Below are 24,790 nucleotides of genomic sequence, written 5' to 3'. Positions count from 1 at the left end.
ATGAGACCAGGCCCCACCTCAGAGGACTATCTCACATACTGAAGAGGTTACTGTATTGTATGTATCCATCACACAGTGTCTATATGAGACCAGGCCCCACCTCAGAGGACTATCTCACATACTGAAGGGGTTACTGTATTGTATGTATCCATCACACAGTGTCTATATGAGACAAGGCCCCACCTCAGAGGACTATCTCACATACTGAAGGGGTTACTGTATTGTATGCATCCATCACACAGTGTCTATATGAGACCAGGCCCCACCTCAGAGGACTATCTCACATACTGAAGGGGTTACTGTATTGTATGTATCCATCACACAGTGTCTATATGAGACCAGGCCCCACCTCAGAGGACTATCTAACATACTGAAGGGGTTACTGTATTGTATGCATCCATCACACAGTGTCTATATGAGACCAGGCCCCACCTCAGAGGACTATCTCACATACTGAAGGGGTTACTGTATTGTATATATCCATCACACAGTGTCTATATGAGACAAGGCCCCGCCTCAGAGGACTATCTCACATACTGAAGGGGTTACTGTATTGTATCCATCACACAGTGTCTATATGAGACAAGGCCCCACCTCAGAGGACTATCTCACATACTGAAGGGGTTACTGTATTGTATGTATCCATCACACAGTGTCTATATGAGACCAGGCCCCACCTCAGAGGACTATCTCACATACTGAAGAGGTTACTGTATTGTATGTATCCATCACACAGTGTCTATATGAGACAAGGCCCCACCTCAGAGGACTATCTCACATACTGAAGGGGTTACTGTATTGTATACATCCATCACACAGTGTCTATATGAGACCAGGCCCCACCTCAGAGGACTATCTCACATACTGAAGGGGTTACTGTATTGTATGTATCCATCACACAGTGTCTATATGAGACCAGGCCCCACCTCAGAGGACTATCTCACATACTGAAGGGGTTACTGTATTGTATGTATCCATCACACAGTGTCTATATGAGACAAGGCCCCACCTCAGAGGACTATCTCACATACTGAAGGGGTTACTGTATTGTATGCATCCATCACACAGTGTCTATATGAGACCAGGCCCCACCTCAGAGGACTATCTCACATACTGAAGGGGTTACTGTATTGTATGTATCCATCACACAGTGTCTATATGAGACCAGGCCCCACCTCAGAGGACTATCTAACATACTGAAGGGGTTACTGTATTGTATGCATCCATCACACAGTGTCTATATGAGACCAGGCCCCACCTCAGAGGACTATCTCACATACTGAAGGGGTTACTGTATTGTACGCATCCATCACACAGTGTCTATATGAGACAAGGCCTCACCTCAGAGGACTATCTCACATACTGAAGGGGTTACTGTATTGTATGCATCCATCACACAGTGTCTATATGAGACAAGGCCCCACCTCAGAGGACTATCTCACATACTGAAGGGGTTACTGTATTGTATATATCCATCACACAGTGTCTATATGAGACAAGGCCCCGCCTCAGAGGACTATCTCACATACTGAAGGGGTTACTGTATTGTATCCATCACACAGTGTCTATATGAGACAAGGCCCCACCTCAGAGGACTATATCACATACTGAAGGGGTTACTGTATTGTATGTATCCATCACACAGTGTCTATATGAGACCAGGCCCCACCTCAGAGGACTATCTCACATACTGAAGAGGTTACTGTATTGTATGTATCCATCACACAGTGTCTATATGAGACCAGGCCCCACCTCAGAGGACTATCTCACATACTGAAGAGGTTACTGTATTGTATATATCCATCACACAGTGTCTATATGAGACAAGGCCTCACCTCAGAGGACTATCTCACATACTGAAGGGGTTACTGTATTGTATGTATACATCACACAGTGTCTATATGAGACAAGGCCCCACCTCAGAGGACTATCTCACATACTGAAGGGGTTACTGTATTGTATACATCCATCACACAGTGTCTATATGAGACAAGGCCCCACCTCAGAGGACTATCTCACATACTGAAGGGGTTACTGTATTGTATACATCCATCACACAGTGTCTATATGAGACCAGGCCCCACCTCAGAGGACTATCTCACATACTGAAGGGGTTACTGTATTGTATGCATTCATCACACAGTGTCTATATGAGACCAGACCCCACCTCAGAGGACTATCTCACATACTGAAGGGGTTACTGTATTGTATGTATCCATCACACAGTGTCTATATGAGACAAGGCCCCACCTCAGAGGACTATCTCACATACTGAAGGGGTTACTGTATTGTATGTATCCATCCCACAGTGTCTATATGAGACAAGGCCCCACCTCAGAGGACTATCTCACATACTGAAGGGGTTACTGTATTGTACGTATCCATCACACAGTGTCTATATGAGACCAGGCCCCACCTCAGAGGACTATATCACATACTGAAGGGGTTACTGTATTGTATGCATCCATCACACAGTGTCTATATGAGACCAGGCCCCACCTCAGAGGACTATCTCACATACTGAAGGGGTTACTGTATTGTATGTATCCATCACACAGTGTCTAAATGAGACCAGGCCCCACCTCAGAGGACTATCTCACATACTGAAGGGGTTACTGTATTGTACGCATCCATCACACAGTGTCTATATGAGACAAGGCCACACCTCAGAGGACTATCTCACATACTGAAGGGGTTACTGTATTGTATGTATCCATCCCACAGTGTCTATATGAGACAAGGCCCTGCCTCAGAGGACTATCTCACATACTGAAGGGGTTACTGTATTGTATGCATCCATCACACAGTGTCTATATGAGACAAGGCCCCACCTCAGAGGACTATCTCACATACTGAAGGGGTTACTGTATTGTATGTATCCATCACACAGTGTCTATATGAGACAAGGCCCCACCTCAGAGGACTATCTCACATACTGAAGGGGTTACTGTATTGTATGTATCCATCACACAGTGTCTATATGAGACAAGGCCCCACCTCAGAGGACTATCTCACATACTGAAGGGGTTACTGTATTGTATGTATCCAACACACAGTGTCTATATGAGACAAGGCCCCACCTCAGAGGACTATCTCACATACTGAAGGGGTTACTGTATTGTATGCATCCATCACACAGTGTCTATATGAGACAAGGCCCCACCTCAGAGGACTATCTCACATACTGAAGGGGTTACTGTATTGTATGTATCCAACACACAGTGTCTATATGAGACAAGGCCCCACCTCAGAGGACTATCTCACATACTGAAGGGGTTACTGTATTGTATGCATCCATCACACAGTGTCTATATGAGACAAGGCCCCACCTCAGAGGACTATCTCACATACTGAAGGGGTTACTGTATTGTATACATCCATCACACAGTGTCTATATGAGACCAGGCCCCACCTCAGAGGACTATCTCACATACTGAAGGGGTTACTGTATTGTATGTATCCATCACACAGTGTCTATATGAGACAAGGCCCCACCTCAGAGGACTATCTCACATACTGAAGGGGTTACTGTATTGTATCCATCACACAGTGTCTATATGAGACAAGGCCCCGCCTCAGAGGACTATCTCACATACTGAAGGGGTTACTGTATTGTATTGTATCCATCACACAGTGTCTATATGAGACAAGGCCCCACCTCAGAGGACTATCTCACATACTGAAGGGGTTACTGTATTGTATGCATCCATCACACAGTGTCTATATGAGACCAGACCCCACCTCAGAGGACTATCTCACATACTGAAGGGGTTACTATATTGTATGCATCCATCACACAGTGTCTACATGAGACCAGGCCCCACCTCAGAGGACTATCTCACATACTGAAGGGGTTACTGTATTGTATGTATCCATCACACAGTGTCTATATGAGACCAGGCCCCACCTCAGAGGACTATCTCACATACTGAAGGGGTTACTGTATTGTATGTATCCAACACACAGTGTCTATATGAGACAAGGCCCCACCTCAGAGGACTATCTCACATACTGAAGGGGTTACTGTATTGTATGCATCCATCACACAGTGTCTATATGAGACAAGGCCCCACCTCAGAGGACTATCTCACATACTGAAGGGGTTACTGTATTGTATGTATCCAACACACAGTGTCTATATGAGACAAGGCCCCACCTCAGAGGACTATCTCACATACTGAAGGGGTTACTGTATTGTATGTATCCATCACGCAGTGTCTATATGTGACCAAGCCCCACCTCAGAGGACTATCTCATATACTGAAGGGATTACTGTATTGTATGCATCCATCACACAGTGTCTATATGAGACCAGGCCCCACCTCAGAGGACTATCTCATATACTGAAGGGATTACTGTATTGTATCCATCCATCACACAGTGTCTATATGAGACCAGGCCCCACCTCAGAGGACTATCTCACATACTGAAGGGGTTACTGTATTGTACGTATCCATCACACAGTGTCTATATGAGACCAGACCCCACCTCAGAGGACTATCTCACATACTGAAGGGGTTACTGTATTGTATGCATCCATCACACAGTGTCTATATGAGACCAGGCCCCACCTCAGAGGACTATCTCACATACTGAAGAGGTTACTGTATTGTATGCATCCATCACACAGTGTCTATATGAGACAAGGCCCCACCTCAGAGGACTATCTCACATACTGAAGGGGTTACTGTATTGTATACATCCATCACACAGTGTCTATATGAGACCAGGCCCCACCTCAGAGGACTATCTCACATACTGAAGGGGTTACTGTATTGTATGTATCCATCACACAGTGTCTATATGAGACAAGGCCCCGCCTCAGAGGACTATCTCACATACTGAAGGGGTTACTGTATTGTATTGTATCCATCACACAGTGTCTATATGAGACAAGGCCCCACCTCAGAGGACTATCTCACATACTGAAGGGGTTACTGTATTGTATGTATCCATCACACAGTGTCTATATGAGACAAGGCCCCACCTCAGAGGACTATCTCACATACTGAAGGGGTTACTGTATTGTATGCATCCATCACACAGTGTCTATATGAGACCAGACCCCACCTCAGAGGACTATCTCACATACTGAAGGGGTTACTATATTGTATGCATCCATCACACAGTGTCTACATGAGACCAGGCCCCACCTCAGAGGACTATCTCACATACTGAAGGGGTTACTGTATTGTATGTATCCATCACACAGTGTCTATATGAGACCAGGCCCCACCTCAGAGGACTATCTCACATACTGAAGGGGTTACTGTATTGTATGTATCCATCACACAGTGTCTATATGAGACCAGACCCCACCTCAGAGGACTATCTCACATACTGAAGGGGTTACTGTATTGTATGTATCCATCACACAGTGTCTATATGAGACAAGGCCCCACCTCAGAGGACTATCTCACATACTGAAGGGGTTACTGTATTGTATGTATCCATCACACAGTGTCTATATGAGACCAGACCCCACCTCAGAGGACTATCTCACATACTGAAGGGGTTACTGTATTGTATGTATCCATCACACAGTGTCTATATGAGACAAGGCCCCACCTCAGAGGACTATCTCACATACTGAAGGGGTTACTGTATTGTATGCATCCATCACACAGTGTCTATATGAGACAAGGCCCCACCTCAGAGGACTATCTCACATACTGAAGGGGTTACTGTATTGTATGCATCCATCACACAGTGTCTATATGAGACAAGGCCCCACCTCAGAGGACTATCTCACATACTGAAGGGGTTACTGTATTGTATGTATCCATCACACAGTGTCTATATGAGACCAGGCCCCACCTCAGAGGACTATCTCACATACTGAAGGGGTTACTGTATTGTATGTATCCATCACACAGTGTCTATATGAGACAAGGCCCCACCTCAGAGGACTATCTCACATACTGAAGGGGTTACTGTATTGTACGCATCCATCACACAGTGTCTATATGAGACAAGGCCCCACCTCAGAGGACTATCTCACATACTGAAGGGGTTACTGTATTGTATGCATCCATCACACAGTGTCTATATGAGACCAGGCCCCACCTCAGAGGACTATCTCACATACTGAAGAGGTTACTGCATTGTATGTATCCATCACACAGTGTCTATATGAGACAAGGCCCCACCTCAGAGGACTATCCCACATACTGAAGGGGTTACTGTATTGTATGTATCCATCACACAGTGTCTATATGAGACAAGGCCCCACCTCAGAGGACTATCTCACATACTGAAGGGGTTACTGTATTGTATGCATCCATCACACAGTGTCTATATGAGACCAGGCCCCACCTCAGAGGACTATCTCACATACTGAAGGGGTTACTATATTGTACGCATCCATCACACAGTGTCTATATGAGACAAGGCCCCACCTCAGAGGACTATCTCACATACTGAAGGGGTTACTGTATTGTATGTATCCATCACACAGTGTCTATATGAGACCAGACCCCACCTCAGAGGACTATCTCACATACTGAAGGGGTTACTGTATTGTACGCATCCATCACACAGTGTCTATATGAGACAAGGCCCCACCTCAGAGGACTATCTCACATACTGAAGGGGTTACTGTATTGTACGTATCCATCACACAGTGTCTATATGAGACAAGGCCCCACCTCAGAGGACTATCTCACATACTGAAGAGGTTACTGTATTGTATGTATCCATCACACAGTGTCTATATGAGACAAGGCCCCACCTCAGAGGACTATCTCACATACTGAAGGGGTTACTGTATTGTATGCATTCATCACACAGTGTCTATATGAGACAAGGCCCCACCTCAGAGGACTATCTCACATACTGAAGGGGTTACTGTATTGTATGCATTCATCACACAGTGTCTATATGAGACCAGGCCCCACCTCAGAGGACTATCTCACATACTGAAGGGGTTACTGTATTGTATGCATTCATCACACAGTGTCTATATGAGACAAGGCCCCACCTCAGAGGACTATCTCACATACTGAAGGGGTTACTGTATTGTATGTATCCATCACACAGTGTCTATATGAGACCAGGCCCCACCTCAGAGGACTATCTCACATACTGAAGGGGTTACTGTATTGTATGTATCCATCACACAGTGTCTATATGAGACAAGGCCCCACCTCAGAGGACTATCTCACATACTGAAGGGGTTACTGTATTGTATGTATCCATCACACAGTGTCTATATGAGACCAGGCCCCACCTCAGAGGACTATCTCACATACTGAAGGGGTTACTGTATTGTATGCATTCATCACACAGTGTCTATATGAGACAAGGCCCCACCTCAGAGGACTATCTCACATACTGAAGGGGTTACTGTATTGTACGCATCCATCACACAGTGTCTATATGAGACCAGGCCCCACCTCAGAGGACTATCTCACATACTGAAGGGGTTACTGTATTGTATGCATCCATCACACAGTGTCTATATGAGACAAGGCCCCACCTCAGAGGACTATCTCACATACTGAAGGGGTTACTGTATTGTATGCATCCATCACACAGTGTCTATATGAGACCAGGCCCCACCTCAGAGGACTATCTCACATACTGAAGGGGTTACTGTATTGTATGCATCCATCACACAGTGTCTATATGAGACCAGGCCCCACCTCAGAGGACTATCTCACATACTGAAGGGGTTACTGTATTGTATGTATCCATCACACAGTGTCTATATGAGACCAGGCCCCACCTCAGAGGACTATCTCACATACTGAAGAGGTTACTGTATTGTATGTATCCATCACACAGTGTCTATATGAGACCAGACCCCACCTCAGAGGACTATCTCACATACTGAAGGGGTTACTATATTGTATGCATCCATCACACAGTGTCTATATGAGACAAGGCCCCACCTCAGAGGACTATCTCACATACTGAAGGGGTTACTGTATTGTATGCATCCATCACACAGTGTCTATATGAGACCAGGCCCCACCTCAGAGGACTATCTCACATACTGAAGGGGTTACTGTATTGTACGCATCCATCACACAGTGTCTATATGAGACCAGGCCCCACCTCAGAGGACTATCTCACATACTGAAGAGGTTACTGTATTGTATGTATCCATCACACAGTGTCTATATGAGACAAGGCCCCACCTCAGAGGACTATCTCACATACTGAAGGGGTTACTGTATTGTATGCATCCATCACATGGTGTCTTTATCCTGTCAGCATTTCATGTTATCTCTTTGCTAGGAATGTAGCCGCGAAGGTTAATTAACCATATTAGGACTTCCTATTCTACAAGTGTTATGTCTTTCTCGATCATCTGTCTCTCCCATGAATTCTTCCAAAAACCTCTGTATACCTAATATTATAGGCTAGAGATTATACCAAATATTTGATTGACGGCAGGAGGGGTGCAACCCCCCCTTTAATATGTGCTTACAGACTGATGAATAAACTAGAATGAATTTGATCAAACTGTTGTTACGTGTTATTTCTGGTAGATTCATTCTCTTGGATCCAGATAAAGACTTAAATCAAGCTACCACCGAAGTTCGGTACCAGGGGTACATAGATAAGATCAGATCTCCTTACAGTACCAAAAATTAGACAATTTTGAAAATGTCAATATTTGTGTACTGTAACGTGAACATTTTGGTTAATTTTGGGTAATTCCTATAATTTTTTCAAAATGATTTTAGCCCCTGCCGGGGGTGATCAATTTATGACTCCTGAACAATTGTGTATCAGTACTTTAAGGTGGAAAGGATTCATCTTCTGCGAGATCTCCTTCTACAGGAAGATTGGTTAATAAAAATAGATCTCAAAGACTTTTATCTTATGGTTCCAATCCATCCTTCTTCCCAAAGTTATCTTCAATTTATTTGCAACTACCAAAAATGGCAGTTCACTTGTCTTCCTTTCGGTCTTTCCTCAGCCCCATGGGGTTTCACAAAACTCCTGAAGCCGTTGATGGCTGCACTTCCTTCTCGGGGTGTTCATCTTATTTACTTAGATGATATCCTCATCATGGCACATTCGATTCCTCTTGTTTGTTTTGACATGGAATGGCCTCTTTTCCTTCTGACCCAATTAGTATTCTTAATCAACCACGAAAAGTCCATTTTAAGTCCATCTCAAGAAGTGGAATTCTTGGGTTTTTTCATCAGCACTCGGCTTTACTAAGTCTTCCACCCAAGAAGTTGAAGGTAATTTGAAAAGAAATTTTTTCATTTCTAAACAGGAATCTATTATCTCTCCATTCCATCACTTTAGTTGTACAATTCAGGCTCAATTCAGGCTATTTTTCCGGCCCCCTTACATTACAGGGCCCTTCAAGGACTGAAACACCTGAGAGAGGGTTTAGATTATTTGGACAAAATTCTCCTTTCTTCGGATGTCAGAGAAAAACTTCTTTGGTGGTTGCATCCTATACAGGAATGGAACGGCTAAACAATCTTCAACGTCAAACCGGATCTTGTTTTGGAATCAGACACAAGTCTCAATGGTTGGGGTGCTCGATGTGATTCTTTATCTACAGGAGGGACATGGTCCCCCTCAGAGCCTCAATTTAGACAGCAATTGCTTAGAACATTTAGTAGGCTTTTTTGCTATGAAAAGCTTTGCCAAGGTCATGTCTCAATGTTGCATGCTGTTACAACATTTCTGCCGTCCAATATATTAATTGACTGGGAGGAACGACTTCAAAAGCCCCAACCGACGTTACCAAAGTACTTTGGCACTCTTGCCTAGTCGAGTCTATCATTTTGAAGGCGGAATAACCTCTGGGCCTTTCCAGCTGAGTGACAGACTGGAATTCCCACTACTTAACAGATTTCAGTGACTGGTAGTTGGATTGTTTGATTTTTCATCAGATCAATATTCTCTGGGGTCCCCTCCACTTGGATCTTTTCGCTTCCCGCCTCAATCGACAACTCCAACATTTTTACAGTTGGCTTCTGTACCCGGAAGACTTGGGTATAGATTCTCTATTCCAGATATGGCCCAGAGTTCTCTTACAAGTGTCGTTTTAAACAGCGACCATTGTCTTGATCACTCCATGGTGGCCAGGTTAATCTTGGTTTCCTCAAATTCTAGGGATGCTCATAGACATTCTTTGGGTCATTCCATCTCATGCTTCTCTTCTTCTAGACCCTTTCAAGAACCCTCATCCTCTGATTTTGTTCAATCAACTTCCTCTGGTTGCTTGGTTGATTTCGGGTAATCTGACCTTACCCAAGAATTTTCTCAATTGACTAGAGAAATCTTATCAGAAGCTTGGGCTCCAGGCACCAGAACTGCTTACCGATCAGCTTGGAAGCTTGGGGCTCATTGTTGCTCACAATGGGATTTGGATCCCATACACGCACCTCTCCCTCACATCCTGAATTTTCTTTCTGCCTCTTTTGACGCTGGAAAAGCTTATCATACTTTAAACTTATATAGATCAGCTATTTCCTTTTTTCACGCACCTCTTGAATCCATCCCTATTGGCAAACATCCTTTGATTTGCCAACTTCTTAAAAGCATTTGTTTCAAACGTCCACCTTTACCTAAATACCAATCTTCTTGGGATGTTAATTTACTCCTCTCTTTATTTTCTTCCTGGGAAGATAACGATTCTTGTTCGGGGATCAAGAAGGGGAGGGAAGCAGCGCCACAGAAGTGGAGACCAGGACAGTACAAGGGCAACATTTTCCTGGAGTTGTTCCTCAGACAGAATCCAGAACCAGGCCACAAAAAAGTGTCGCTCATGCTCTAAACGTGGTATAAGAAAAAACATCATACACCACGGCCAAACGTGCCCCCGTAAACCCGGTCTATGCATCCAAGAATGCTTAGAATTTTACCATACGTCTGTAGATGACTGAATTTGTCCCCTTGAATTATTCTTAATTTTGCCCCCCCCCCTGTTAATTACATTTCGATGAATTAGAGAGCAATTACCCATTAAATTATTTCCAAAATTAAAATTCAATAGTGCATTTTACAGTCTTCCTACGCCACCTAGTGGCATTATCCTTTATTACATCTATTCTTCTCCCTAATAACATTGTATTCTACCTCACCTAATTTGTTGCTTCCACAATATTAATTTTATTGGGCCAATTATTAAATCCCCCCCCTTTATCATAATTACCTATAGAATTTCTTATTTATCACTATAATTAATTATTATCTATTTGTTAATCCTATTCATTTTAATATATATATTTTATCCTTATACATGTAGAAAAAATATATTTTTATATATATATATATATATATATTTTATATTATATTATTATTTAATATACAATGTCTAATGAACAGTCTCAATCCTCTGATCGTGATTTTTGTCAGGAGACCATATTCAAGCACTTGTTAATCAGTCGGTCTCCCAATCCATACATGCGGCCATACAACAGACTTTGGCTTCCATGCAGAAGACTATTGCAAAATCTGTCTCTCGGGCCATATCCCAATCTTCTGCACAGAAGTTCACTCAGCCTTGTCCCACTACCCCAGAACAATTAGGTTCAGCTGACGTTTCATCCTCTAAATTGCCTCAGGGACTTTAAAAGCCCTATAAATATCCCTTAGGAGGCATCTAGACCATGACGGCCATTCATCCACTAAAGTGAGAAAAACATCTAAAGGAATGTGCAAAGAAACTTATGACAGACTGTTACCATCATGCAGTCATGATATTGGTGCTATACAATTGCACCCTCAACCCTCTGCCCGAGAGGAACAAAATAGTAATGCCCCGCCCTTCTCTTCCCCTAAATGCGTCTCAAACTCCAGAGCTCAATCCCATCTTCGTAAAATATTTATTAAAATCGGGCAAGAACCCAAAAAAAGGCCTTGACCGCTATTTCAGAGTATGTCAAGATAAATTTCTAGACATGTTAGGTCCACTAACTAAAATTCTAGACATAACGGAAAAGGCCATCCTCACAGGCAAACCTATTGATCCTTAGGGGTTGAGCCCAGAGGGCTATTTGGCAATACAAATTCGGCACTATGTGCTGAGCGTAGATGCACTGTATTAATGAAATTGGACCCCCAATTGTCCCACCTTGCTACATCTGAACCTTCTAATCCAACTGAAGGTCTATTATGTGGAGATCAAATAATTAAAGAAATAAGTAAATATGTGGGGTTATTTTCCTCCCTCAACAAGGCTCAGGCCTCTTAAAAAAGGTTTTTTCTCAAAATATTTTTGGTAGCCTTAGCAAATTTTAAATTCAATTGTAAAGTAATAGGAATTGTTTTTATTTTCAGTCTGGGAATAATAGAAATCCTATTGGCTTATGTAGAAAAAAAAATCCTTTTCTGTACCAAAAATTAGACAATTTTGAAAATGTCAATATTTCTGTACTGTAACATGAACATTTTGGTTAATTCCTTCCTATAATTTTTTTTTCTTTATCATTTTAGCCCCTCCCTATTAAAATATTACTATGGATGAAAAAAAACAAATACTAATAATTTTGGTAGGGCTGGGAAAAGCCGGCGCCGTTTTCACATAATCTCCCATTATAGATCTCATTATAAAGCTCCTATCAAACAGACAGGACCACATACCCTATACCTCCTACCCAACCAGCCCCATTCTTCCCCTACCGTGGTCGCCCATGGTGATCTCGAGGACAAAAAGGATCTACTCGTTCCAGACAACCTTCAGGTAAGCCTATTTCCCCTGTCTCCTTTCCATCCTCCTGTGGGCGGAAGACCCATACATTTTTTCCAGAATTGGCATATGATTTCTTCCAATCACTGGATTCACAATACCGTGTTAGGTGATCAAATAGAATTTGTCACCCATCCCTTCTAAAATCCCCTTCCTCATCCTATCCATATTTCAACAGAGGATCAAATTCTTATAAAAATGCCATTAATCAGGTCCCTTTCAACTCTAATGGCTTTCTAAGCAACCTCTTTTGGACGGTGATCAATCTATAACTCCTGAACTATTGTGTCCATTATCAGAACTTTAAGGTGGAAGGCATTCATCTTCTAAGAGATCTCCTTCTACAGGAAGATTGGTTAAAAAACATAGATCTCAAAGACTTTTATCTTATGGTTCCAATCCATCCTTCTTCCCAAAGTTATCTTCAATTTATTTGCAACTACCAAAAATGGCAGTTCACTTGTCTTCCTTTCAGTCTTTCCTCAGCCCCATGGGGTTTCACAAAACTCCTGAAGCCGTTGATGGCTGCACTTCCTTCTCAGGGTGTTCATTTTATTTACTTAGATGATATCCTCATCATGGCACATTCGATTCCTCTTGTTTGTCTTCACATGGAATGGACTCTTTCCCTTCTGACCCAATTAGTATTCTTAATCAACCACGAAAAGTCCATTTTAAGTCCATCTCAAGAAGTGGAATTCTTGGGTTTTCTCATGAACACTCGGCTTTACTAAGTCTTCCACCCAAGAAGTTGAAGGTAATTCGAAAAGAAATTTGTTCACTTCTAAACAGGAATCTATTATCTCTCTCTCCGTTCCATCGCTTGAGTTCTTCAATTCAGGCTATTTTTCCGGCCCCCTTACATTACAGGGCCCTTCAAGGACTGAAACACCTGAGAGAGGGTTTAAGCTATTCGGACGAAATTCTCCTTTCTTCGGATGTCAGAGAAAAACTTCTTTGATGGTTGCATCCTATACAGGAATGGAACGGCTAAACAATCTTCAACATTAAACCGGATCTTGTTTTGAAATCAGATACAAGTCTCAACCGACAGACTGGAATTCGCGCTACTTAACAGATTTCAGTGATTGGAAGTTGGATTCTTTGATTTTTCATCCCATCAATATTTTCTGGGGTCCCCTCCACAAGGATCTTTTCGCTTCCCGCCTCAATCGACAACATTTTTACAGTTAGCTTCAGTACCCAGAAGCCTTGGGTATAGATTCTCTATCCCAGGTATGGCCCTCGGACATCCTATATGCTTTTCCTCCATTCATTATCATTCCCAGAGTTCTCTTACAAGTGTCGTTTCATACAGCGACCATTGTCTTGGTCACTCCATGGTGGCCCGGTTAATCTTGGTTTCCTCAAATTCTAGGGATGCTCATAGACATTCCTCGGGTCATTCCATCTCATGCTTCATTTCTTCTAGACCCTTTCGAGAACCCTCATCCTCTGATTTTGTCCAATCAACTTCCTCGGGTTGCTTGGTTAATTTCGGGCCATCTGACCTTATGTCCAATATATGAATTGACTGGAAGGAACAACTTCAAAAGCCCCAACCTACATTACCAAAGTACTTTGGCACTCTTGCCTAGTCGAGTCTATCATTTTGAAGCTGGAATAACCTCCGGGCCTTTCCAACCGAGTGACAGACTGGAATTCCCTCTACTTAACAGATTTCAGTGACTGGTAGTTGGATTCTTCGATTTTTCATCAGATCAATATTCTCTGGGGTCCCCTCCACTTGGATCTTTTCGCTTCCTGCCTCAATCGACAACTCCAACATTTTTACAGTTGGCTTTTGTACCCGGAAGCCTTGGGTATAGATTCTCTATCCCAGATATGGCCCAGAGTTCTCTTACAAGTGTCGTTTTAAACAGCGACCATTGTCTTGATCACTCCATGGTGGCCAGGTTAATCTTGGTTTCCTCAAATTCTAGGGATGCTCATAGACATTCTTCGGGTCATTCCATCTCATGCTTCTCTTCTTCTAGACCCTTTCAAGAACCCTCATCCTCTGATTTTGTCCAATCAACTTCCTCTGGTTGCTTGGTTGATTTCGGGCCATCTGACCTTACCCAAGAATTTTCTCAATTGACTAGAGAAATCTTATCAGAAGCTTGGGCTCCAGGCACCAGAACTGCTTACCGATCAGCTTGGAAGCTTGGGGCTCATTGTTGCTCATAATGGGATTTGGATCCCATACACGCACCTCTCCCTCACATCCTGAATTTTCTTTCTGACTCTTTTGACGTTGGAAAAGCTTATCATACTTTAAACTTATATAGATCAGCTATTTCCTTTTTTTTCACGCACCTCTTGAATCCATCCCTATTGGCAAACATCCTTTGATTTGCCAAATTCTTAAAGGCATTTGTTTCAAACGTCCACCGTTACCTAAATACCAATCTACTTGGGACGTTAATTTACTCCTCTCTTTATTTTTATCCTGGGAAGATAACGATTCTTTATCTTTAAAACTCATATCCTTTAAACTTATTTCTCTACTTTGCATCATTTCTATAAAAAGAGTTTCCGATGTTAAAGCATTAGCCATATCTGGTAGATAATACAATCCTCAAGGGGTTCTCTTTTAAATTTTTAGACGGACTAAAACAAACTTACATCAGGTCTTTTATACTTCTGTTAAATAATATATACCGGTCATAATGTATGACACGGTCACCATTGGAGCAATAAATTGAGTTACTTGAGTTAAGTCACAAAATATACATTTATTATAGGCTCATAGACAAATATGGCAGAAAAAAACAAATGATCTCATGTAAATAAAGTCATGGCATAAGGGTTACAATAATTACGGTAGTGTAGGCATTTTCTTAGAAGAGTCTCACCAACAGGTTTGTGTGAGCTGAATTCATCATGGAGTTCTTCTAAGATGGCTGGCTTCCTCCTTCATCTGACTGGCTTGGCTTCCTTCATGAATGACGGCCTTCCTTCTTGCTTTCTTGTAGTGCAGCTCTTATATACCATCCCTATGGGTTTGTTTACTCTGATTGATGTGTGTCCTTTACATATGTAGGCGTGGTTATACTAAGTAAACTTGTGTTATATCCATAAATATACCTATATATTATATATCTCCTCTCAGTGGGTTGGTTTGAATGTATCTTTAACTTATGGGTGTATACATTATGTAATGCTTACAGTGGACATTTCTACACCTTCATATATGGTACTTCTGTAGTTTCAACCGTGACTATCCTAGAATAGTGTGTTATGCATACCTCTAGCTAAGCAATATCTATCTATAGTATTCAGCTGGTTGCGGCTATAGCTCAACTTTCCTAAAGGTCATGGCATCCATCTTGTATCACAGAATACCATACCCTGCATGAGTTATAATTGTATATTAAACAAATTCATATCCTAAGATTTCATATCTTATATAATTTTACACCTTGTTTTCCCCATCACGATAAATTATGTGTAGTTCGCTGCTTGAAGGTTTATGAAAACAGAACTAAATCTCTCTGTCGATCTTCTTGCCCAAAATTACTCATCTCTTCTTGTAAACCCCATTTATCTGTTTTTTCCTCCATTTTTGGCCAGATGGATTAAACAATCTGTGTCTCTTGCTGGCATTGATATCTCAATTCTCAGTACTCTTTCCACCAAAGGAGCTGTTTCAATTAAGCTTGTTCAATCCGGAACTTCCCTCTCAGACATTTTGGTCTTCGGAATCTACTTTTAGAACATTTTATTTCAGACCTGAACCTCATGTTTCTTTACCTCTATTTTAATGTCTTCTATTGTAATGGTATACTAATTATTTATGCATTTTAGCTTTAAACTTGCATAAGCCTCAGTTTTGTAATAAAATTTGAGATTTTCATAACCTTGGTGATGGAAAATATAGATTTTATTAAAGACAGGAGGTGAACATTATCCCGCCCATTACACCCATCTCTTCATTTTGTATATATATTTTTCTTCTTTTTCAGCGTTCTAATTCCTACTGGATGATTTGTTCGATAAATCCTCCTCCTACAATCAACTTCCTAGTTCCTGTTGGATGATAATTCTCTTACATCCAGATAATCGACTTCCTGCTGGTTAATTTGTTCTTCACCTCTTTTTAAGTTGAAGATTTAATTGTTCCTGTTATGCTGTGTTCTTCTATGATCCAAGAAAGAGGAAGAGTTTCTATGGCCAACAGACTAAATCTCATAGACTCTATGCTGATTGGCTGTACTATTATGTATAGCAAACTAGATTACACCAAGTAAAGTTTTTTTTCTGTATTGTTATTTTTTAACTATTTCACTGCTGGGAGTTCAGTAAAAGAAATTTACTGCATAATGTGAAGCCTCCTGTCTTTAATAAAATCTATATCACCAATGATTGGAAAATGCCCAATTTATTCCTTTTTTTCCCCCTATTATTTCCATACTCCGTGACCAAGCACTGTCTAAGGGACTATTTATAAAAGATGTAGAATTTTTAATTGGTATGTATGTTATGTGATGTCACTACCACACCCGCTCGGGAAGTCATGACCACGCCCCCTTAATGCAAGTCTATGGGACGTCACGCCCCCTCCCATAGACTTGAACTAAGAGGGCGTGGTCGTGATGAGGGGGTACAGACGTGATGTCACGAGCCTCCGGCACTGAACCCAAAGCTCAAAACAAATGCAGGGTGCAGCAAGGAGATCGTGGGGGTTCCCAGCGGCGGGACCCCCACGATCAGACATCTTATCCCCTATTTGGATAGGGTGTAAGATCCCTAGGGGCGAGGAGTACCCCTTTAATTGGCTTATTTGTATCTTATATAGGTATAGATGAAGCTAAAGAGATGTTGTACAATCAGCCCCTTAGTTACATTACATATCCTGCTGAAAACAGCAACAAATGAATATTTGGATACATGGAGACTTTTTTCCTCCATACTTTCATACAATGCCCTTAACTTGAATACAATTGTTTTTTACACCAATGATCTCAATGTTTATGGCCTTTTTTGGTCAGCTGCACGATATAGTCATATGGAAGGTTAAATACAAATTTAGGGACATATCTCTAATAGGCGAATAAATTGCCTCCTTTTTTAACTCAATTTTTTTAATAAGAAATTCAATGTTAAAGATAGATTTAAACAATTCCTCCCTAAAACTGGTAGTTTCGAAAATGGGGTCATTTCTGGTGGGTTCCATCATTCTGTCAGCTCAGATTTTTGGTAGGTGTGGAGTGGGGCCTATAAGTATTTCAATCTAAAATTACCATCTGTCCTAAAAGCCACAGAGTGCACCTTTCCTTTTGGGCCCCGCCATGTCAGGCAGCAGATCATGGCCTAAGTAGGTTTTTTTCTGAACACAGGATAAATGGCACAATAAATATTGGTGTAAATTTACTCACTTTTATGTACTATGTTTGCAAAATCCGTCCTATACATGGCACATTTGTGTAAAAAACTATTGACACAAATTGACACCAAAGTGAGCCCAAACTACTCATCCAATGAACTGCTACCATGGGGGCACTGCAAATATATATGGTACCAGTAAACGTTTCCTCCAAAATCTTTGCTAGAAATGCAAAATGGAGGTCCTTCCCATCTGAGCACTGCTATGTGGCGGAATAGCTGCTTATGACCGCATATGGGTTATTTCTATACTCATGAGAAACTAGGTTAAAAATTCTGGAGGGACTTCTTCCTTAACCCCATAAAAAATTTGGAGTTGCACCAGCATGTTTGTGAAAAAAACGAAAATATTTTTTCTATTTACGAGCCCGTTTCAAACACCTGTGGTGTTGTTAATGCTCATTGTACTCCTGTATATTCCTTGAGGGGTGTAGTTTCCACAATGGTGTCACATGTGGGGGGTTTCCACTGTTGGGGGCACTATGGGGGCTTATATAACCGAAGAAAGTGGGCTTGTAATGGATGTATATGTATATATACATATATATATATACAGCATAAAGACTATTTGACAGAGCCTCATCCCCCACGCTACTCTGCTCCTTGCTCCCCCCTCCCACTGAGTAAGGAATTTCCTGTCCTGGCCTACGTCTGAAAAGCCTTCTAATAAATCTAACAGAAGGATCATACCTTATATGGTATGCCAGGGCCAAAAACACCTCCCTAGTGAGGGCGGGAACTTATGCTAATTGCACTGTCTATATAACTTGGACGACTGCTGAATAAAGCAAGAAGTATGAAGTATTTGAAACTGACTGTGTTTGATTTACTTTGGTGTATACATTCTGATAACGAATTAGGACGGGGGTTCAGATATTTACTAGGTCACTGATAAAATCCATATCAGGCTAAATATCTGCATCAGCTATACTGGTCTAGTGTGAACATATCTTTATCAGAAATACATATAAAAACACTTAAAAAGGACAAAAAAAGACAGCCAGACAAACACTGACAAAAAGTGCATACAATGGCAAGTTAATCCTAACAGGGCCACCAGTGTATATGACCCAAACAATATTGCTCAGTCAAAGCACTAAATATCTTAAGGAGAAAAAATGCAAAGGATTATAATTACAAAGGGTATGAAAGTGCTGAGATTGCACGTGGAAACGGGAGAAAAACACACACACCTCAGAGGTAAGTCATATGTACTTAACTAAGCCTCTGGTGCAGCTAATACCAAGCACCATTCATTCTCCCAAACCCCACACGCCATAGGAGCATAGCAATCCTTTGAACATACCCTTACAATTCATCAGCACCCCAACGCCGTTTCACCATTAGGCTTCCTCAGGGAGTAAGTGTACTCATGGTTTGCACAGTATATACATATTTATTCAGCCAATAGGGAACGAGGTATATAATTAAACAACTCAAAACACAAGTTACCTGTGTACGCGTGGACTCGATAGCGGCCGCCATGTTGGTTCGATCTGCGCATGATCGATGACGTGGCGCGTCCGCCGACCTCATCCCATAAGTCCTTGGTAATTTGCGCATGCACAGCACAAATTCAATAATAAAGTGCAGAGCCAGAATAAGACTGAGTAAACACATATATATATATAGAAACCATGCGCGCACATACTGTTGTCCCTTTTATTATTAACTTGTTATTGTATGCACTTTATTGAGTACTTTGATTGAGCAATACTGTCTGGGTCACATACACTGATGGCCTTGTTAGGATTAACTTACTATTGTGTGCACTTTATCTTTTTGTAATATACCTCACATACGTCAGTGTTTGTCTGGCTGTCTTTTTGTCCTTTTTCAGTGTTATTATATGTATTTTTAATAAAGATATCTTACATTTTCTTATGATTTGTGTCTGGTGTATGTTGTAGGTGTTACTGTTGAACATTGTTCACACTAGACCAGTATATCTGATGCAGATATTTAGCCGACTTTCTTCGGTTATATTGATTATTTCCTGTATTCTTACAGAAGGACGATCCAATATGGATTTTCGGGCAAGGGAAGCTTCATGGTTGGAGCAGGCAAACCTTTTATTTTCTGGGACAACGACAGCCAGTAATGATCCGGATCAGTGAAATATTAGAGAACTTAAACACTCTCTTAGGAATTTACTACACCGCCAAATGAAAATCTGGTGCAATCGGGCCTCACTTGAGAACTACCTTCATAGGCATCTCATGCCGCGTGGACTCAGATTACAAATATTCCCATCCTTCAGGCTTGAACATGAGGTATATATGAAATAATGGGAAGAAGCATGGGGAAGAAGCATGCAACATCTGCTCACAAACATTTATGATGATTATAATGGAGTATAATACTCAAGTATTAACTGAACTAGGAACACGGATTGAGAGGACGGAGGGTCAAATTGCTACCAGTCTGTTGAACAATGAGTTCTCTACTTTTAAGCAAGAACTTGAGGATGCACAAGTGATTTGGGAAAAACAAATCAAATCAGTGAAATCGAAGAAATTTTCAAGAGACTCAAATAATTCCCTCATGAATAAGGTTTATAAATGGAAACAAGGGACAACAAAGAGACACAATAGATCCCATCTATCTCCTCATTAGCATCAACAGGGGTTGAATCCATTGCCTCGTCCCCCACGCCAACCAGGAATTTTCAGTACAAAGGGAGAAGGCAAACTATCGAAACAAGACCAATATGAGAGAGAGAGAAATGAAGGAGAGAATACCAGGAGTAACACCACAACTCGGAAGGTAATTAACCCCTTAAGGACCCGGGGTTTTTCCATTTTTGCATTTTCCTTTTTTCCTCCTTACCTTAAAAAAATCAGAACTCTTTCAATATTGCACGTAAAAATCCATATGATTTGTAATGACATCAGTCATTTTACCCAAAAATCTACGACGAAACAGGAAAAAAAAAAAATTGTGAGACAAAATTGAAAAAACCCCCACCATTTTGTAACTTTTGGGGGCTTCCGTTTCTACGCAGTACATTTTTCGGTAGAAATGACACCTTATCTTTATTCTGAAGGTCCATATGATTAAAATGATCTTCTACTTATATAGGTTTGATATTGTCGTACTTCTGGAAAAAATCATAACTACATGCAGGAAAATGTATACTGTTATGATTCAGCAGGCTGGAGGTGGATCCTCTGTGTCAGCGAGGGATTGGCGTGGACCGTACCGGTGGACCGGTTCTAAGTTGCTACTGGTATTCACCAGAGCCCGCCGCAAAGCGGGATGGTCTTGCTGCGGCGGTAGCAACCAGGTCGTATCCACCGGTAACGGCTCAACCTCTCTGACTGCTGAGAAGGCGTGGGACAGAAGGACTAGACAGACGTAGCAGAAGGTCAAGGCAGGCGGCAAGGTTCGTAGTCAATGGAAACGGCAGAAGGTCTGGAAACACTGGTAAGGCAATCACAGGAACGCTTTCACTAGGCACAAGGCAACAAAATCCGGCAATACTGGGAAGGGGAAGTGAGGTTATATAGGCCTGGAGCAGGTGAGCTAATTACACTGATTGGGCCAGGCACCAATTAGCGGTGCACTGGCCCTTTAAAACTTAGAGAGCTGGCGCGCGCCCTAGAGAGCGGAGCCGCGCGCGCCAGAACGTGACAGCCGGGGACCGGGACAGGTAAGTAGATTGGGACGCGATCCGCGAGCGGGCGCGTCCCGCTATGCGAATCGCATCCCCGCCGGCAGTGTCAGTGCAGCGCTCCCGGTCAGCGGGTCTGACCGGGGCGCTGCACAGAGGAGAAAGCCGCGAGCACTCCGGAGAGTAGCAGGGACCCGGAGCACTCGGCGTAACAGTACCCCCCCCCTTAGGTCTCCCCCTCTTTTTGTCTGCTTGTCCCTTCATACGAGACGAGGCCATTGGGAGCAATTCTTGAGTTTCCTTCCGGATGATAGAGAAGTCCTGGGTAACTTCATCAACGGCAGGCAATCCAGAAGAAGTGGGAATGGGGAGGGGGGGGCAGAGGGTGAAGCTTGCCACGGGGCAGAGTGTTACCAGGAAGGGGGCTATGAGGAGGCAAAATCTCAGCTTGCTTTTTGCCGAAAATATCCTGGTAAGCCTTGGGAGGGGCCGGTATGGGTGGAACCTCAGGAGTTAGACAAGTGGGAGCAGATGTGAGGCATCGTTTGTGACAAGAAGGACCCCAATTTTTGATCTCCCCGTTGGTCCAGTCAAGGGTAGGAGAATGACGTTGGAGCCATGGCAGAAAGAGGAGGACTTCAGAGGTGCAGTTGGGGAGAACAAAAAGTTAAATTTTTTCGTGATGTAGTCCAATGCTCATAAGCAGGGGTTCTGTGCGGTAACGCACAGTGCAGTCCAATTTTACTCCGTTGACAGAAGAAATGTAGAGCGGCTTGACGAGACGGGTCACTGGGATGCTGAACCTATTAACAGAAGAGGCCAAAATAAAATTTCCTGCAGAACCAGAGTCCAAGAAGGCCACAGCTGAGAAGGAGGAGTTGGCAGAAGGAGAAATCTGCACGGGCACAGTGAGACGTGGAGAAGCAGACTTCACACCAAGAGACGCCACTCCCACGTGAGCTGGGTGCGTGCGTGCGTTTCCCAGACGCGGAGGACGAATAGGGCAATCCACTAGGAAATGTTCGGTACTAGCGCAGTACAGGCATAAATTTTTATCTTTGCGACGAGACCTCTCTTCATGGGTCAGGCGAGACCGATCCACTTGCATAGCCTCCTCGGCGGGAGGCACAGGGGTAGATTGCAAAGGATACTGGGAGAGAGGTGCCCAGAGATCAAGGTCCTTTTCCTGGCGGAGCTCCTGGTGTCTTTCAGAAAATCGCATGTCGATGCGGGTGGCCAAATGGATAAGTTCAGACAGGTTAGCAGGAATTTCTCGTGCGGCCAGTACATCTTTGATGTTGCTGGATAAGCCTTTCTTGAAGGTCGTGCAGAGGGCCTCGTTGTTCCAGGCTAGCTCAGAGGCGAGGGTACGAAACTGGATGGCATATTCGCCTACAGAAGAACTTCCTTGGACTAGGTTCAGCAAAGCAGACTCGGCAGAGGAGGCCCGGGCCAGCTCCTCGAAGACACTACGGACTTCAGCGAAGAAGGCCTGGACAGTGGCTGTGGCAGGATCATTGCGGTCCCAGAGCGGTGTGGCCCATGACAAGGCCTTTCCAGACAGAAGACTAACTACGAAAGCCACCTTAGACCGTTCTGTGGGAAATTGGTCCGACAACATCTCCAAGTGTAGGGAACATTGAGACAGGAAACCACGGCAGAGTTTAGAGTCCCCATCAAATTTGTCCGGCAGAGACAAGCGGAGGTTAGGAGCGGCCACTCGCTGTGGAGGAGGTGCAGGAGCTGGCGGAGGAGATGGTTGCTGCTGTAGAGGCAGAAGCTGCTGTAGCATGGCGGACAATTGTGACAGCTGTTCTTGTTGGGCGACCACGGTGGCGAGGTCAGCGAGACTTGGCAGTGGCACCTTAGCGGGATCCATGGCCGGATCTACAGTTATGATTCAGCAGGCTGGAGGTGGATCCTCTGTGTCAGCGAGGGATTGGCGTGGATCGTACCGGTGGACCGGTTCTAAGTTGCTACTGGTATTCACTAGAGCCCGCCGCAAAGCGGGATGGTCTTGCTGCGGCGGTAGCAACCAGGTCGTATCCACCGGTAACGGCTCAACCTCGCTGACTGCTGAGACTGGCGTGGGACAGAAGGACTAGACAGAGGCGAGGTCAGACGTAGCAGAAGGTCAAGGCAGGCGGCAAGGTTCGTAGTCAATGGAAATGGCAGAAGGTCTGGAAACACTGGTAAGGCAATCACAGGAAACGCTTTCACTAGGCACAAGGCAACAAAATCCGGCAATGCAGGGAAGGGGAAGTGAGGTTATATAGGCCTGAAGCATATTGCACTGATTGGGCCAGGCACCAATTAGCGGTGCACTGGCTCTTTAAATCTTAGAGAGCTGGCGCGCGCGCACCCTAGAGAGCGGAGCCGCGCGCCAGGACGTGACAGCCGGGGACCGGGACAGGTAAGTAGATTGGGACGCGATCCGCGAGCAGGCGCGTCCCGCTATGCGAATCGCATCCCCGCCGGCAGTGTCAGTGCAGCGCTCCAGGTCAGCGGGTCTGACCGGGGTGCTGCACAGAGGAGAACGCCTCGGCGTAACATATACATTTAAAATTGTCATCTTCTGACCCCTATAACTTTTTTATTTCTCCGCATATAGGGCTCATTTTTTGCGCCGTGATCTGAAGTTTTTAGCGGGACCATTTTTGTATTGATCGGACTTATTGATCACTTTTTATTCATTTTTTCATGATGTAAAAGGTGACCAAAAATACACTATTTTGGACTTTGGAATTTTTTTGCGCGTACGCCATTGACCGTGCGGTTTAATTTATTATATATTTTTATAATCCAGACATTTCCGCATGCGGCTATACCACATGTTTATTTTTATTTACACAGTTTTTTTTTTAATGGGAAATGGGGGGTGATTCAAACTTTTATTAGGGAAGGGGTTAAATGATCTTTATTCACTTTTTTTTTTGCAATGTTATATATAGGAGACTATAACACTGATCACACTGATCATTATTATCCCATAGGGGCCTATAACACTGCACACACTGATCATTGTTATCCCATAGGGACCAATAACACTGCACACACTGATCATTATTATCCCATAGGGACCTATAACACTGCACATACTGATCATTATTATACCATAGGGA

Source organism: Hyla sarda, chromosome 12 (assembly GCF_029499605.1).
Source record: "Hyla sarda isolate aHylSar1 chromosome 12, aHylSar1.hap1, whole genome shotgun sequence".
NCBI classification, from domain to species: domain Eukaryota; kingdom Metazoa; phylum Chordata; class Amphibia; order Anura; family Hylidae; genus Hyla; species Hyla sarda.
Note: the sequence above shows the minus strand (reverse complement) of the source record.